At 39.6% G+C, this 15,407-nt stretch overlaps 1 long non-coding RNA gene across 1 annotated transcript; it reads right to left on the bottom strand.

Moving 5' to 3' along the window:
* Positions 1 to 5,203: 5,203 nt before the first annotated feature.
* On the bottom strand, positions 5,204 to 14,457 carry LOC111960373 (uncharacterized). Its single transcript, XR_011475015.1, has 3 exons — positions 14,327 to 14,457; positions 11,989 to 12,080; positions 5,204 to 7,558 (listed from the first exon to the last, which is right to left on the bottom strand). It is a non-coding gene; the product is annotated as an uncharacterized lncRNA (long non-coding RNA).
* Between the last annotated feature and the right edge of the window lie 950 nt (positions 14,458 to 15,407).

Below are 15,407 nucleotides of genomic sequence, written 5' to 3'. Positions count from 1 at the left end.
AATTATTAGGGTGAGGCACATAGGCTACTAACATCTTACTACACAACATACACTTTGTAATACTTTCTAAGCTACAGTATACATATTTCCCTGGCATATTACATAATTTATGCAGCAATATACAAAACATTTTTGGACTCATCTTGTTGTGCTAACTTGAACAGGAAGGGGGTGCTGCGGTCCTTCGTGGCAAATTTTTGGCATCAGAGTCTGGTATTCTCTGGATTTATGGTGCTTTTAAAACAACTGTGAACTCTGAAAAAAAACAAGGTTGAATCATGATGACGTCATGGATCTTCAGGTCGTAGCTCTAGAAAGAGGCTGGATTTTCAGTTCCGAATTGGATGACCGTTCAAAACCTATTTTCCCAGTCGGAGCTAGTTTATTCCCGACTTCCCAGTTGTCTTGAACTCACTGAAGTCAAGTTTTCACAGTTCCGAGTTAACAGTTGTTTTGATCGCGGCACAAATCATGCTTCATTGACAGCATGGCCAATGTTGAATGTTTATCATTTTAAACTTGGAAAAAGGCCCCTTATTCACAGATTTGGGACCACACAGCCACTGTCACTGATTCCTTTCAAACCACTCATTGTTGAATTTGCGATTTCAAACTTGTTATGTAATGTTTATGTTCAATGGCCGATGAGCACTGATACGTTTTATCTATAATTTCTCGTCATTATTTCTCTTCATATGAATTAAAAAGGATTTGCCAGCAGATTGTTGACTTGATTCATGATGACAATTGCTAGCTAAGATTTAGAAAGTATGACGTTGACATGATCAGTCCAATCAAAGCTACTGTACATATAACGTGATTTGACGTGATTTTATCTGTGGCCAATGACCTTGAGCCTTCTATTTGCATATTTTCATTAGGGAACGCTTCCTCTTTGAAGTGCACATGTGCCCAAACTCATTTCAAAATTGCACTCATTCTAAAAAACACTTATTTTTTTTAACTTTGGCAATGTGTCAAGTCCATAAAACTTAGTGCACTGTGTTCTTAATATATTTTAGTTTTGGATAGAGAAAAATGTATTGAGATCAGATGTTTCATCAATGAGAAAATTAGCAGAATGTCGACCCAGGTTCACCTATACTGAACAAAAATATAAATGCAACATGTAAAGTGTTGGTCCCATGTTTCATGAGCTGAAATAAAAGATCACAGAAATTCTCCATACACACAAAAAGCTTATTTATCTCAAATGTTGTGCACAAATTGTTTTACATCCCTGTTAGTGAGCATTTCTTCTTTGCCAAGATAATCCATCCACCTGACAGGTGTAGCATATCAAGAAGCTGAGTAAACAGCATGATCATTACACATGTGCACCTTGTACTTGGGACAATAACATGTGCATAACATGTGCAGTTTTGTCACACAACACAATACCACAGATGTCTCAAGTTTTGAGGGAGCGTGCAAATGGCATGTTGACTGCCATTTGCACGCCTCCAGCATTGATTTAGTGAATTTTGCAGTACGTCCAATTGGCCTCACAACCTTAGACCCCGTGTAACCATGCCAGCCCAGGACCTCCATATCCGGGCAGATGGCAGACAGCATGTATGGCGTTGTGTGGACAAGTGGTTTGCTGATTTCAACGTTGTGAACAGAGTGCCCTATGGTGGCGGTGGGGTTATGTTATGGGCAGGCATAAGCTACGGACAACAAACACAATTTCATTTTATTGATGGCAATGTGAATGCACAGAGATACCGTGACAAGATCCTGAGGCCCATTGTCTTGCCATTCATCTGCCGCCATCACCTCATGTTTCAGCATGATAATGCACAGACCCATGTCACAAAGATCTGTACACAATTCCTGGAAGCTGAAAATGGCCCAGTTCCTCCATGGCCTGCATACTTACCAGCCATTTCACCCATTGAGCATGTTTGGAATGCTCTAGATCGACATGTATGATAGCGTGTTCTAGTTCCCGCCCAATATCCAACAACTTCGCACATCCATTTTGTGGATGTGAATGTTGTCCCACTCGTCTTCAATGGCTGTGCGAAGTTGCTGGATATTGTCAGGAATTAGTGGGATAACATTCCACAGGCCACAATCAACACCCTGATCAACTCTATGCGAAGGAAATGTGTGGTGCTGTATGAGGCAAATGGTCATTTTTGTAACTACAACAGAGAAAGGCAAATGTGACTTACCACCTGGATTCGGACTTATGTAGCAAAATTGCTTCTTTTTTTTTTTACATTGTTAAAAAGTAGAGACTCAGAGCTACAAATGGTATATCATACACTGCACAAAAGAAAACAATATGATTTACTTTACATATTTGTGAGTACTTATATGTGTGGCATTTATGATACCTTAAATGCAGAAAAAGCTAAAAGAATGATTTTGAGGTGCTCCCTTGAGAGGTTGTATTTAGTTAGGTTGTATTTAGTGAGGTTTTACAGAATATTTGCGCTACTAACAAGTTTTCTGAATATTTCAAATATGCAACATTAGGCTTCAAGAGTATGACTTTGATATGTTTTGATATGCACTTTTAGGAGTTCCACACATAGTATTGTGTTGCCACTGAAGCCCAGCATTGCATGTTTACTACATTTCCAGAAAAATGACAAAACTGTTTGAAAAAATAAAATTCAAAAGTAAAATGGTTCAAAATGACTTCACATGTGCATTGGTTGCTCAACTCAATGGATTGTGGGTCCATTATATTAACATTGGGCACTGTTACGATTACTCGCCCTCATGATTGGCAGCAATGTACCAGAAAGTCTACATAGGATATATTGATGGACTTGAAAGAGATTGTTAAACTGTTTGTCTCCACTCAATACTGAGAATTATTGTCCTGTGTGCACTGATTGTTGATTTTGGTTCTGGTCAAGACTGGGACTACTTGTTTTACTAGCCAATGTTTTACTAGTTGAGCACCTTTTAAGGGTTTTATTCAGTATAATGTACAGAACCTTTGCACTACAAACTGTTGGAAGAAAAAAAACTCAAGCGAGCAGCTGTTGAAATATCAAGGTAAGTCCTCTCAACATGCATGTCTGAGTGCAGCTGTGAATCCTGGCAATATGAAATAGTAGTATTTACAATGTAAAATGTAAGTTTTTAACAAAGAAAAATCCATCAGCTGAGCAAAACAATGTAAGTTGAGAGGACTTATGACTTGAATCAGTAGTCAAAGTTTGTTGAACTTCAGTGCTGAAAAGTTGAGTGAATTCAAGTTGACATAACTTAGTATTTTTTTTACAGGGAATCAGTTTCATTGGAATATGCATTTAGAAATTCTTGAATTACTGTTTCATGAGCGAATTAGAGCAAATGGTTTTAAACTATTGTCTTTCTTGTATTTTGTTTCAAAGTATATATCCTGCCTAGTGGCGCTCTCTGTTGAGTTTTAGCCACGAGGGAAAAAAGACTGTTCGGCTCCAGCAAGCATCCTAAAAGCTCAACAAATGTCTGTCTGACAAATCAGCCTGCCTGATTGGGGTTGTTTTTGGTGTAACAGTAATATAGGCCAACTATGCTATTATATTCAGGTTCGGTTATGTAAAATACACATTAATCATTAGGCCTATGTCATCTTGAAAGACATAGGCTACAATCAGACAGAGTTCATTAACTTTGTCATACATGATCCCCAAGTCCATAACAAACTGTTTTGAGGACAGCCGTTTTAGCAACCCCTTGTCGAGTTTTCTGTCTTTGGCTGTTCTTGTTACATCGGATTTTTGTATTTGTATTTATTATGGATCCCCATTAGCTGTTACCAAGGCAGCATCTACTATTCCTGGGGTCCAGCAAAATTAAGGCAGTTATACAATTTTAAAAACATTACAAAACATTCATAACAGATTTCACAACCCACTAAGTGTGTGATCTCAGGCCCCTACTCCACTACCACATATCTACAACACAAAATCCATGTGTACGTGTGTGTATAGTGCTTATGTTATCATGCGTGTGTATGCATGTGTCTGTGCCTATGTTTGTGTTGCTTCACAGTCCCGCTGTTCCATAAGGTGTATTTTTATCTGTTTTTTAAATCTGATTCTACTGCTTGCATCAGTTACCTGATGTGGAATAGAGTTCCATGTAGTCATGGCTCTATGTAGAACTGTGCCCGCTCAAAACGCCGGGCGTTTTGGACCAGGAAAGAGACATCTATTTTTGCCACTTTTTGCTGCAGTCAGCACTCAGTGAGTTGGTTACCTCTAGGCTGCTATATATATTTATTTGGTTTGCCAATTTATCGTTTTAATTGAATTTAAGTGGTAATTAAAAATAATTCATAAAATGTCTCTAATTGATAAAAGTGATGGAGCGCTACCACCCTGCACAACATTGTGATTATGGTTCAGATCATCCCATTTCCCCCTTTAGCCAGAGCAGGGGGACACTACAGATGGAGGAGTGAACAGGAAGATCCAAAAGTTCTGTAATATCCTCCAATGTTCTTTATGGGCAACTTGTTTTGATATTTTGGGTGTTATACCTTTTGGTTTAAAGTAACTTAAAGGATTTGGGCATTATTTCTGAAGCATCCTGTCGTAGGCCATACCACTCCCATTGTTTCACTAGCAGCGATGCTAATGATGGCTGTGGGGTGAGTAAATAAAGAAAACTAAGCCATATTTTTTGTCAATATATTCAATACCCCTCAAAAAGTTTGTTGTAGTTAGTTGCAAAATTGTTTTTTATTATTATTATGACTGGTAATGTTTGTACTGATTAAATACATCTTGATATTTTCCAACGAAAATCTTCACCACGCTGTAAACTCTCAATGACCAGGTGTCATTGACCACTGCTGTACACTGACCCATCTGAGTGTTGTTCCTGTGATGAATGTTGTCCTGTGGGGTTCTCTCGAGTGGCGCAGCGGTCTAAGGCACTGCATCTCAGTGCTAGAGGTGTCACTTCTGACATCCTGGTTTGATTCCAGACTGTATCACAACCGGCCGTGAGTCCCATAGGGCGACGCACAATTGATCCAGAGTCCTCCGGGATTGGCTGGAGTAGGCTGTCATTGCAAATAAGAATTTGTTCTTAACTGACTTGCCTAGTTAAATAAAGGTTATATTTAAATAATATATACATTTTAAAACATGTAGCTGTAGGGGGCAGTGTGCTCATGTTTTATTGTCTGTCATGTTTCATTACCAGGTGACTGTGGAGCAGGAGGAGAGTGAGACTCCCTGGAGGCCTGGACCAAAGCTCTGGACTGGGAATGTGACCCTGGACCAGAGATATGAAATGTAACATTTACAGATAAAGACATGTATTAAACACAAACATTTTTGCTATGATTAAACATATGTTTTTATTACTTTACAGTGGGGCAAAGCAAGTATTTAGTCAGCCACCAATTGTGCAAGTTCTCCCACTTAAAAAGATGAGAGAGGCCTGTAATTTTCATCATAGGTACACTTCAACTATGACAGACAAAATGAGAAATAAAATCCAGAAAATCACATTATTGTGCTGTCCATACTGTCATAGAAGCCATTGTTACAAGGATGCAAAGATATGCCCTCTCTCTATGGTACTGTTCTAGGTCCTGAACAAGGACACAAACATGGTGGGGAAAACTTAATGATTGTTTACATGTTCATGAGGAAAATATATAATAAAGGTTATAATCAAGACAACAACAAAAAATACTGTTAATTACATCATTGTTTATTATAATTATGAATGTTTGTACTGATTAAAAACGTCTTGATATGTTCCAAATCATTTAATAAAAGATATGAACTGTGAATAGGATTGTTTTTGATACAAAGTGACAACTCGTTGGCCAATCAAGGAGGATCACAAACAAGTCCTTCTGTTATTTAGCTGCAACTAGCCTCTACGTATTTACATTTTGGTCATACTTATCCAGAGTGACTTACAGTCAGTGCATTCATCTAAGGTAGGTAAGACAACTACATATCAAAGTCATTGCAAGTAAAAACGTTCTCGATTAAAAGCAGTTATCAGCAAAGCCCAGTGCTAGTAGGAAAAAGACAAGTGCAAGTGTTAGGCTGGGGGTTACATCCGACGTGGGTTATCAAAAATGCAGCTTTTAAAGTTCCCGCGGTCACGGAGATCTCATTCACGGTAACCGCTGCATATGTCGACTCAATTGGAAATTGCCTTTCAAAGCTGCATTGTTGACAACCCGCAGTCGGATTTAACTCCGGCCTTCGAGCAAAACACAACTACAACAGTATGTTTATTTTTGTATATCTTTTTTTTTTACTTTTTTTTTTTACATTTTACACAGGTATCGTCCATTTCCAAATTCACCAGATCTCTCCCTTATCACTCCAGTAGAGGCTGGTGGGAGGAGCTATAGGAGGATGGGCTCATTTTAATGGGAGGGAAAGGGAATTAATGGAACGGTATCAAACACATCACACATATGGAAACCACATGTTAGCCTCAGTTCCATTTATTCCATTCCAGTCATTACAATGAACCAGTCCTCCTATAGCTCCTCCCACCAGCCTCCACTCCTTCAAATGATTATTAGCCCTCAAATAGCCTTCAGTACTGGGCTTTATCACAATGTATCTTTCCTTGATTCCTCACATCCCATAATCTCTCATCCTCCAGTATTGGAGGTCCCTCCCAATGGTCCTCTTCCAATGCAGTTTGAGAAGGTGACGACAGAATGAGAGGAATCGAGGGTAAGTGAATTGGGTAGTATGCCTACCTCATTCCACTCTATACGATGTGCCCTGCAGATATACCAACACAGGACGCAGTCAGTGATGGGTCTCAGGCACGGCAGGTAGAGGAAAAAAGAATCATATCTAAACCCATCTGTCCAAGCAGGTCCGTAGTGTTGTATTATCCAGTAGAGGGAATCAGGTACATAGAGTATCACATAAGTTAACATGGCCACTGCTAATACCTTCAAACTCTGACTAGTTTTGGTGGGGTTCAAGGGTTTTAGGATCATCATACATGCTGCAGCAGCTGTGCACAAAACTCCAAAGAAATTTAAAAATATATAGCAAAGATAATTATTCATATCATCCACATTTACTAAAAATGCAATTACAATGTAGCCGAGCCAAACAGCTGCAGAGAGGAGATAGAAGAAACACTTAAGCTTGAACCCCGGTGGAGTGGAAGACCGTGTACGACTCAGACAGAATATATTCTCCAGAGCAACCAGCAGGTGAAAAATCTGACCGCAGAATCTTGACAGAATGAACAGTTGGTGTAATGCATGGCACGAACTATAACAGGAAATCCCCATTAGTTTAATTCCCACAACAAAAAGGGAAGTGATCAGCTGCACTGTGTCATTGATAAGGAGGGACACAAGAAAGACTGTGACAAGTGCTCTTTCACGGAGTTTACAACAGGCAAACCAGATAATCCAACAGACAGGGAGAATACCAAGGAGAATAAGCACTGACGCTACAATGGCCCCTGAGTCAGGGAGGTTATAGTCATCGTCAGGGCTGTAATAGTAATCATCAGGATACAGAGGATAATAATCTGTGTAGTTTTCCATGGTGTGATGGTGTTTGGTCACCGTTGTTTCTTTACCTCCAGTCTCCTAGGTGACAAGAAAAGGGAAAAGAGGATAGTTAAATATTTATCAGGGCTTGGGAAACCTTTTTACTGATGCCATGACCCTGTTATGTTATTTTTCCTAATCTAAAATAGTTTTAAATTGTAAATGTAACGCTACTAGACTGAGAATACATTGAGATACTACCTGATTCGTTTTCAAAATGCTACACATGGCAACAACATCATGTTTGAAATACACTGCATAATGTGAAATTTATAAGTAATAGAAAAGTACTTGATCCTTCACTTTATTTTACCCAAATCTTCGAACACTGTACTACAATTGGAGGTCGAAATTAAAATTCTTATTATCAAGTAGCCTAACCATAAAAATGTGAGATCAATCATAAACAGTGAATAGGAGTAATGTGTTTGTAGGATTAAAATAACAATATTCTCATTTGTAAGTTTTATAAAGTATTTCCCCAAAAAAATTCACTCTCATTTTTGGATTGTACTTAAATTACTGGCCGTGTCAGAATACCCATACTTGAGTCCTAAATAGTAGGCCGTTTTAGTATGCAAAATTATCAAGTTTAATAGTATGCAACATTTAGAAAAATGTATACTTTTGGGGTCGGTTTCCCGGACACAGACTAAGCCTAGTCCTGGACTAAAACGTATGTTCAATGTAGACTCAAGAGGAAGAGGATAAAGAGCATGAGGAAAGCAGAGATTTGAATCTGAGGAAGACGGTGATAAAAATGGAGATGGAGTGTCGAAGAAGAAGTGCAAACAGAGTGAGCAGGGCACCACAGTTCTGTAGGGGAAATGGCATTTGGAACCTGAGCTTGGCATCGATGGACATGATGAAGAAGAATCTGGTCCAGTAGCGGTGCCATTTTTGGATCCTTGCCTTTTGGTGGATCGATTTGTAGTTTCAGGGTGAGTGGGAAAGGAGTTGGGTGTTTGTTTGTTGAATCAGTGAAGGTAATCTATAGTGGACAGGTGATAGTTGTTTGTGTTTCTTCTGATCAGAGGGAGCAGGTGCTCCGTGTCATGCATCTTGGGTCAAGATATATTTTTTCTTTGCTCTTATGAACAGGGCGCCATTGAAATTAGTGATTTCTGGGGTTAAGTTAAGTGTGGAGGTGGAACAATTGAAGTTGAAAATTCCTGCCGTTTGGTGCGACGGGCAGACCCGGTGGGGAGCGTGGTAAAATAGAGGAGCCACTGTCAGTCCTTTGGAGTCAGAGTCTCTACACGACAAAGTCATGTTAGGATATATCAGATGTCCTGTTATAGCTTTTGTAGAGGAAGATGGGTCAAGGGTGAGGCATCCTAAGAGGATATCAGTGAGTAGTAGATTTGTGCCCGCACAGAGGAATAGGCCAATGAGGGATTTATGCTTCAGTAAGGTTGGTTTCTTCGCAGTCATAGCAATGGTTATCAAATGTACCGCAGAAATGCAACGTAAATCACAGAAAATAGATGTGGCAGCTGCAGAGAAGTATTTGGGTATACGAGATTTTACAGGGTGTGATGAGTGGTGGTGTCCTATCCTCCAAGGTCATTGGCATGGTACAAGAGCAGATAAGGTCAAAGTAGTGGAATGGAGTCTTGGGTTTTTAATGAGTGTAGATGGTAGCTTTTGTTATCAATGTTCATAAACTTAAATTAATCTACTCAGTCTGCAACCCAGAGTTTGTAAGGTTCTGGTTGAATGAAACAGACAAGAGTTCCCAGCTTACAATAGTCAAAACGTTTATTCACGAGAGCACTCTGATGTCCATTATACAAAGACATCCATTTTATACTTGCGCACATACTTCCACACAAACAGTGAGTATCCTACGCACATACATACACAAGAACAGTAGGTGAGTTGTATCCATCTCCAGAGTTCTCACCACTGTGTATCACTACCCAGCCGACAGTTCCATTCCCCCGAGATTAGAGAGACCTTGAGAAGTACTCCCTGTCCTATCATAAGTTTCTCAGCGTTCTAGCCAGGTCGAGTCAAACACAGTTGAACTGTTCTCAGTATTTTCATACACATTTCTCTCACACCCAAGTCTCTTCTGAACCTTAGTCGGACTTATGTTTAATACTTTAATTATTCCTTATACATGCTACATAAACTATAATCCCTAATAGTTAGGTTTCAGGGTAGAATTATTTAATCATTATCTTTAAACATATAAATAATTTTATTATAGCTGCAGAGAAGTACTAGATTTCTGCAGAAGAGTTAAAATATGTTTTGAGATTTGTATTTTTTGGTATATAGGCGTCGGGTTGGTTGGTGGTTAAATTGTTATTTTTCCCCCCTTTTGTATTTTGTATCACAAATGTAACGTGATTGAACACACTACCGCACAGTAGGTGGCGAAATGCAAACGCCATGAAGAAGAAAGAAAGAAATCATAGAATAGCAGGAAACACAATCGCGCATGGCTCAGTTGGTAGAGCATGGCGCTTGCAACGCCAGGGTTGTGGGTTCATTCCCCACGGGGGGACCAGGATGAATATGTATGAACTTTCCAATTTGTAAGTCGCTCTGGATAAGAGCGTCTGCTAAATGACTTAAAATGTAAAAAAATGTAATGACGCATTCTCAGTATGGAAAAATATTTCTGTTCTCTCATTGAAAGGTGTTTCTTGTTCTCTCATTGAAAGGTGTTTATTGTTCTCTCATTGAAAGGTGTTTCTTGTTCTCTCATTGAAAGGTGTTTAATTGTTCTCTCATTGAAAGGTGTTTCTTGTTCTCTCATTGAAAGGTGTTTATTGTTCTCTTCATTGAAGGTGTTTATTGTTTCTTCTCTCATTGAAAGGTGTTTATTGTTCTCTCAGTGAAAGGTGTTTATTGTTCTCTCATTGAAAGGTGTTTCTTGTTCTCTTGGGCTTGAGAGTTCTTAAACTAAATACTAATCCATCTTCTGATTTCTGAATCTGTCAGCACCGGGGACTCTGGATGTGGCTGTGTTATTGATGTCATGTTAATCAGGCCTTTTGATTTGAACATATGGATTATTTTAGTTTTGTAGGCTAGGCTACCCATTTAATTATTTAATTCATGGCTAAAGCCTTAGCAGTCATTCTGATCTTGTTCCCAATGATCAGTGCTTTATTTTATGTTGTTGTCCAGCGGTTCTGAATTTGTGATGCATGCGACTGTCCACACATTTCTGTGCAATAGGCTTTTGATTTGAACATGTGTGTGTACTAGGCAATTTGATTTACTGTATATATGTTAAAGCACTTGTCACTAATAAATATGTTGAAATTCTGTTTGTCTTGAGTCCTTTTTAAATAGGATAGATGGGCTATATGGGCTTAGGCAGGGCTGTCAAACTCATTCCATGGAGGGCTGAGTGTCTGCAGGGTTTTGGTTTTTCCATTCAATTAAGCCCTAGACAACCATGTGTGGGGAGTTCCTTACTAATTAGTGACCTTAATTCATCAATCAAGTACAAGGGAAGAGCGAAAACTTATCACGTTCACAAACTTATCACGTTGATGTTACATGATTTTGTTCATGATTGATAATACATTTAAAAAATGGTCAGGATTGTTTCTGCTTTATACATGTTTGTTTGCTATTTGCAGTGTTGTAGTCGAGTCACTAAACCTCCTGTCGGGAGTCGAGTCGCAAGTCCCCTGTGCTCAAGTTCGTGTCGAGTCACGAGTCACGAGTCCCTATGGCTGAAGTCTGAGTCAAGTCCAAGTCAAGAGTCAATTTATGAGGCCTTTTATTATGCTGTTTTCAGTCGCCAACAGATGCCAGGATACCACCACTCCCTCATTAAAAACCCCAACTCATTTACTGTTTATCACTGCCACAGAATTTCTACTCAATACCTGTAAGTCAGGCTCACATCTACAGCACACTGATAATTGTGTAGGTTATTGCAGAGTGAAAACTGCCCACTCCCATTTGTGAGTTTAATTTTCAATTCCATAAAAAGCATTTTGCAAACAAAAATTCCAGATTTCATCTTCTTTTGGATTGAATTCATTACATTTTTCATTGATTTACATTATATTGATAGAAGTATTACAAAGTGTAATTTTACGTTTAACCCGTCTGTCTGCAATGACTTGGACAATACTTTTCTCTCGTCAATCATCTTGAAAAAACATACTTAACTGGAAATCAACCAATCCTGAATCAACACCACCATGGAAATGCAAATGGTTTATTGTGTAAATGTTGAAAGTGTGTGGTGGACGGAGAGAAACAAAATGGTGCAGTTAGAGGCCATGTGGCTGAAAGTGAGATGGGGTGTGAGCAGGTGGGTCTGTGCAGGGGTGATGTTATGAATTTTTGTGTGTGTCTGTATGTCGTCAATGGTATGTGTATGTTTTGTATCGTAAAAAAAAGGACTAAAAATAAAATCTTACAAAAAAAGGATAGTATTAACATGTTACATAATAAAGAAATTACCTTTAAATTGGTGTTTTTAGGCCTACCTTAATTCTTCAACTTTTTGCAGTCAACAGTGGAGTGTGGTCTCTCGCCCAGTGTATAAAAGCTGACGGTACCAATGGGCCTGGCTGTTTACCTGCGGAAGGGAATTATTTGTAACAGTGTCGTTTACAAAAAAATGTAGAACTAAGAACAGATATAGCCCTTGGTTCACTCCAGACCTGACTGCCCTCGACCAGCACAAAAACATAATGTGACGTACTTCACTAGCGTTGAATAGTCCCCCCGATAATGCAACTTTTCAGAGAAGTCAGGAACCAATACACAGTCAGTTTGAAAAAGCTAGCCTTTGCTTTCCTAACAGAAATGTGCATCCTGTAGCTCTAACTCCAAAAAGTTTTGGGACACCAAAGTCCATGGAGAATAAGAGCATTTCCTCCCAGCTGCCCACTGCACAGAGGCTAGGAAACACTGTCACCACCGATAAATCCACGATAATCGAGAATTTCAATAAGCATTTCTCTACGGCTGGCCATGCTTTTCTCTTGGCTACGCCAACCCCGGCCAACAGCTCCGCATCCCCCGCAGCTACTTGCCTAAGCCTCTCCAGCTTCTCCTTCACCCAAATCCAGATAGCTGATGTTCTGAAAGAGCTGCAAAACCTGGACCCGTACAAATCAGCTGGGCTAGACAATCTGGACCCTCTCTAAAATTATCCACCGCCATTGTTGCAACACCTATTACTAGTCTGTTCAACCTTTCATATCGTCCGAGATTCCCAATGATTGGAAAGCTGCCGCGATCATCCCCCTCTTCAAAGGGGGTGACACTCTAGACCCAAACTGTTCCATACCTATATCCATCCTGCCTTGCCTTTATAAAGTCTTCGAAAGCCAAGTTAACAAACAGATCACTGACCATTTCGAATCCCACCATACCTTCTCTGCTGTGCAATCCGGTTTCAGAGCTGGTCACAGGTGCACCTCAGCCACGCTCAAGGTACTAAATGATATCATAACCGCCATCGATAAAAGACAGTACTGTGCAGCCGTCTTCATCGACCTGGCCAAGGCTTTCGACTGTAAATCACTGTATTCTTATCGGCAGACTCAACAGCCTTGGTTTCTCTAATGACTGCCTCGCCTGTTTCACCAACTACTTCTCAGAGTTCAGTGTGTCAAATCAGAGGGCATGTAGTCCGGACCTCTGGCAGTCTTTATGGTGGTACCACAGGGTTCAATTCTCGGGCCGACTCTTCTGTATATATCACGTTGTCGCTCTTGCTGCGGGTGATTCCTTGATCCAGCTCTCTACGCAGACGACACCATTCTGTATACATCTGGCCCTTTGGACACTTAATAAACCTCCAATCGAGCATCAATGCCATATGTAACAGTATAACTTTAAACCGTCCCCTCGCCCCGACACGGGCGCGAACCAGGGACCCTCTGCACACATCAACAACGGTCGCCCACGAAGCATCGTTACCCATCGCTCCACAAAGGCCACGGCACCAATGTAYCAGRWMYKCWTTAWACCGTCCCCTCGCCCCGACACGCGCGCGAACCAGGGACCCTCTGCACACATCAACAACGGTCGCCCACGAAGCATCGTTACCCATCGCTCCACAAAGGCCACGACCCTTGCAGAGCAAGGGGCAACCCTACTTAAGTCTCAGAGCAAGTGACGTAACTGATTGAAATGCTAGTAGCGCGTACCCGCTAACTAGCTAGCCATTTCACATCCGTTACACATACAACAGTCCTTCCGTGGCCTCCAACTGCTCTTAAATGCTAGTAAAACTAAATGCATGCTCTTCAACCGATCGCTGCTCGCACCCGCCCACCCGACAAGCATCACTACTCTGGACGGTTCTGATTTAGAATATGTGGACAACTACAAATACCTAGGTGTCTGGTTAGACTGTAAACTCTCCTTCCAGACTCACAMTAAGCATCTCCAATCCAAAATTAAATCTCGAATCGGCTTCCTATTTCGCTACAAAGCCTCCTTCACTCGCACTGTCAAACATACCCTTGTAAAACTGACTATCTTACCGATCCTAGACTTTGGCGATGTCATTTAGAAAATAGCCTCCAACACTACTCAGCAAACTGGATGCAGTCTATCACAGTGCCATTCGTTTTGTCACCAAAGCCCCATATACCACCCACCACTGGTATTCATTTAGAATTTTCACCCCAAAAAATGTAAATAAAAAATTCCAGATTGTATCTTGTTTGGGGATTGAATACACTACGTTAATTTGTTTACACTATATTGACATTAAACTATAACGAGAAATCAACCAAGCAATATGATTGTATTAACATGTTACATAATGTCGAAATTGCCTTTAAATTAAGTTGTGTTTAGGCCTACCTTAATTCTTAAACTATTTGCAGTCGACAGTGAAGTGTGGTCTCTCACCCAGTGTATGAAAAGCTGAGGATACCAAAAGGTCTGGCTGTTTATCTGCGCACGGTAATTATTTATAACAGCGACATTTAGTAAAATGGACACTTTCACTTTCTAGTCAGCATGCACTTCTCCCTCAGGGCAATACAAATATATCTTGAAGGCACATTGTGGGCTCAAGTGTGGGCCATACTGAAATTAAGTTTATTCTTGATGTTTTGTGTAAATTAAATAAACCTTAGAGATGATCTATTTTATACGTGTTTTGTTTGTTTACCCTTTTGTAATATTAAAATAAAACAATTATAATTTGAGTTTTATTTTTATTTTCAATTCCAGAAAATGTATTTTGCTAGAATTACACTGTACTACATGTAACAATTGAAACGCTTATTATCAAGTAGCCTAGGGTAGGGGTTCAGGTTAGGGTTAAGAGGTTGGACGTCCCAAGGATGCCAGATAGCTCTGGCCTTGCCACAACTCTACACTATAAAATGTTTCAGACAATTCAGGTAAATTTATATCTGACTCTTTACAGTTTGGATATCAATAGAATGTAAATAAATTAAAATTGAATCTATTCATTATTTTATGTATTAAAAAAAAGTAAGAGAACAATATAATTTTTGCTAAATACTTTTTGGGAGAATTAAAGATAAAATCCACAAGTGATATATTTTGTATTTTAATATTACAACTGGTAAACAAATAAAACACATGATAAAAAATATCGAAAGCGTCTTTTTAGAGTGTTGTGAAAACACTTTTGGGGGTTTCAGTGCCGCATCAAATCATAAATGGTGTTTTTCATACAACTAATGGTTTAGAAACGCAAACGGTTTATAGCCTAAATATTGATTGATAATAAGTCCCTATGGAAAATATTTTTCGTGGAATTCCATCTTTACTTTTTCAATGATTTAGATAGTTTATAAACCGGAGCAATAGTAAAAATGGGATTTTACCCACTCAACCATACAGCCACACTGAGTACATAGTATGCAGTTTAAATACTGTATGTAGTGCGTTAGAATGGGTAGTCGGA

Source organism: Salvelinus sp. IW2-2015, linkage group LG37, assembly GCF_002910315.2.
Source record: "Salvelinus sp. IW2-2015 linkage group LG37, ASM291031v2, whole genome shotgun sequence".
In the NCBI taxonomy this organism is placed as follows: domain Eukaryota; kingdom Metazoa; phylum Chordata; class Actinopteri; order Salmoniformes; family Salmonidae; genus Salvelinus; species Salvelinus sp. IW2-2015.
This window is presented reverse-complemented; position numbering and strand designations above follow the sequence as displayed.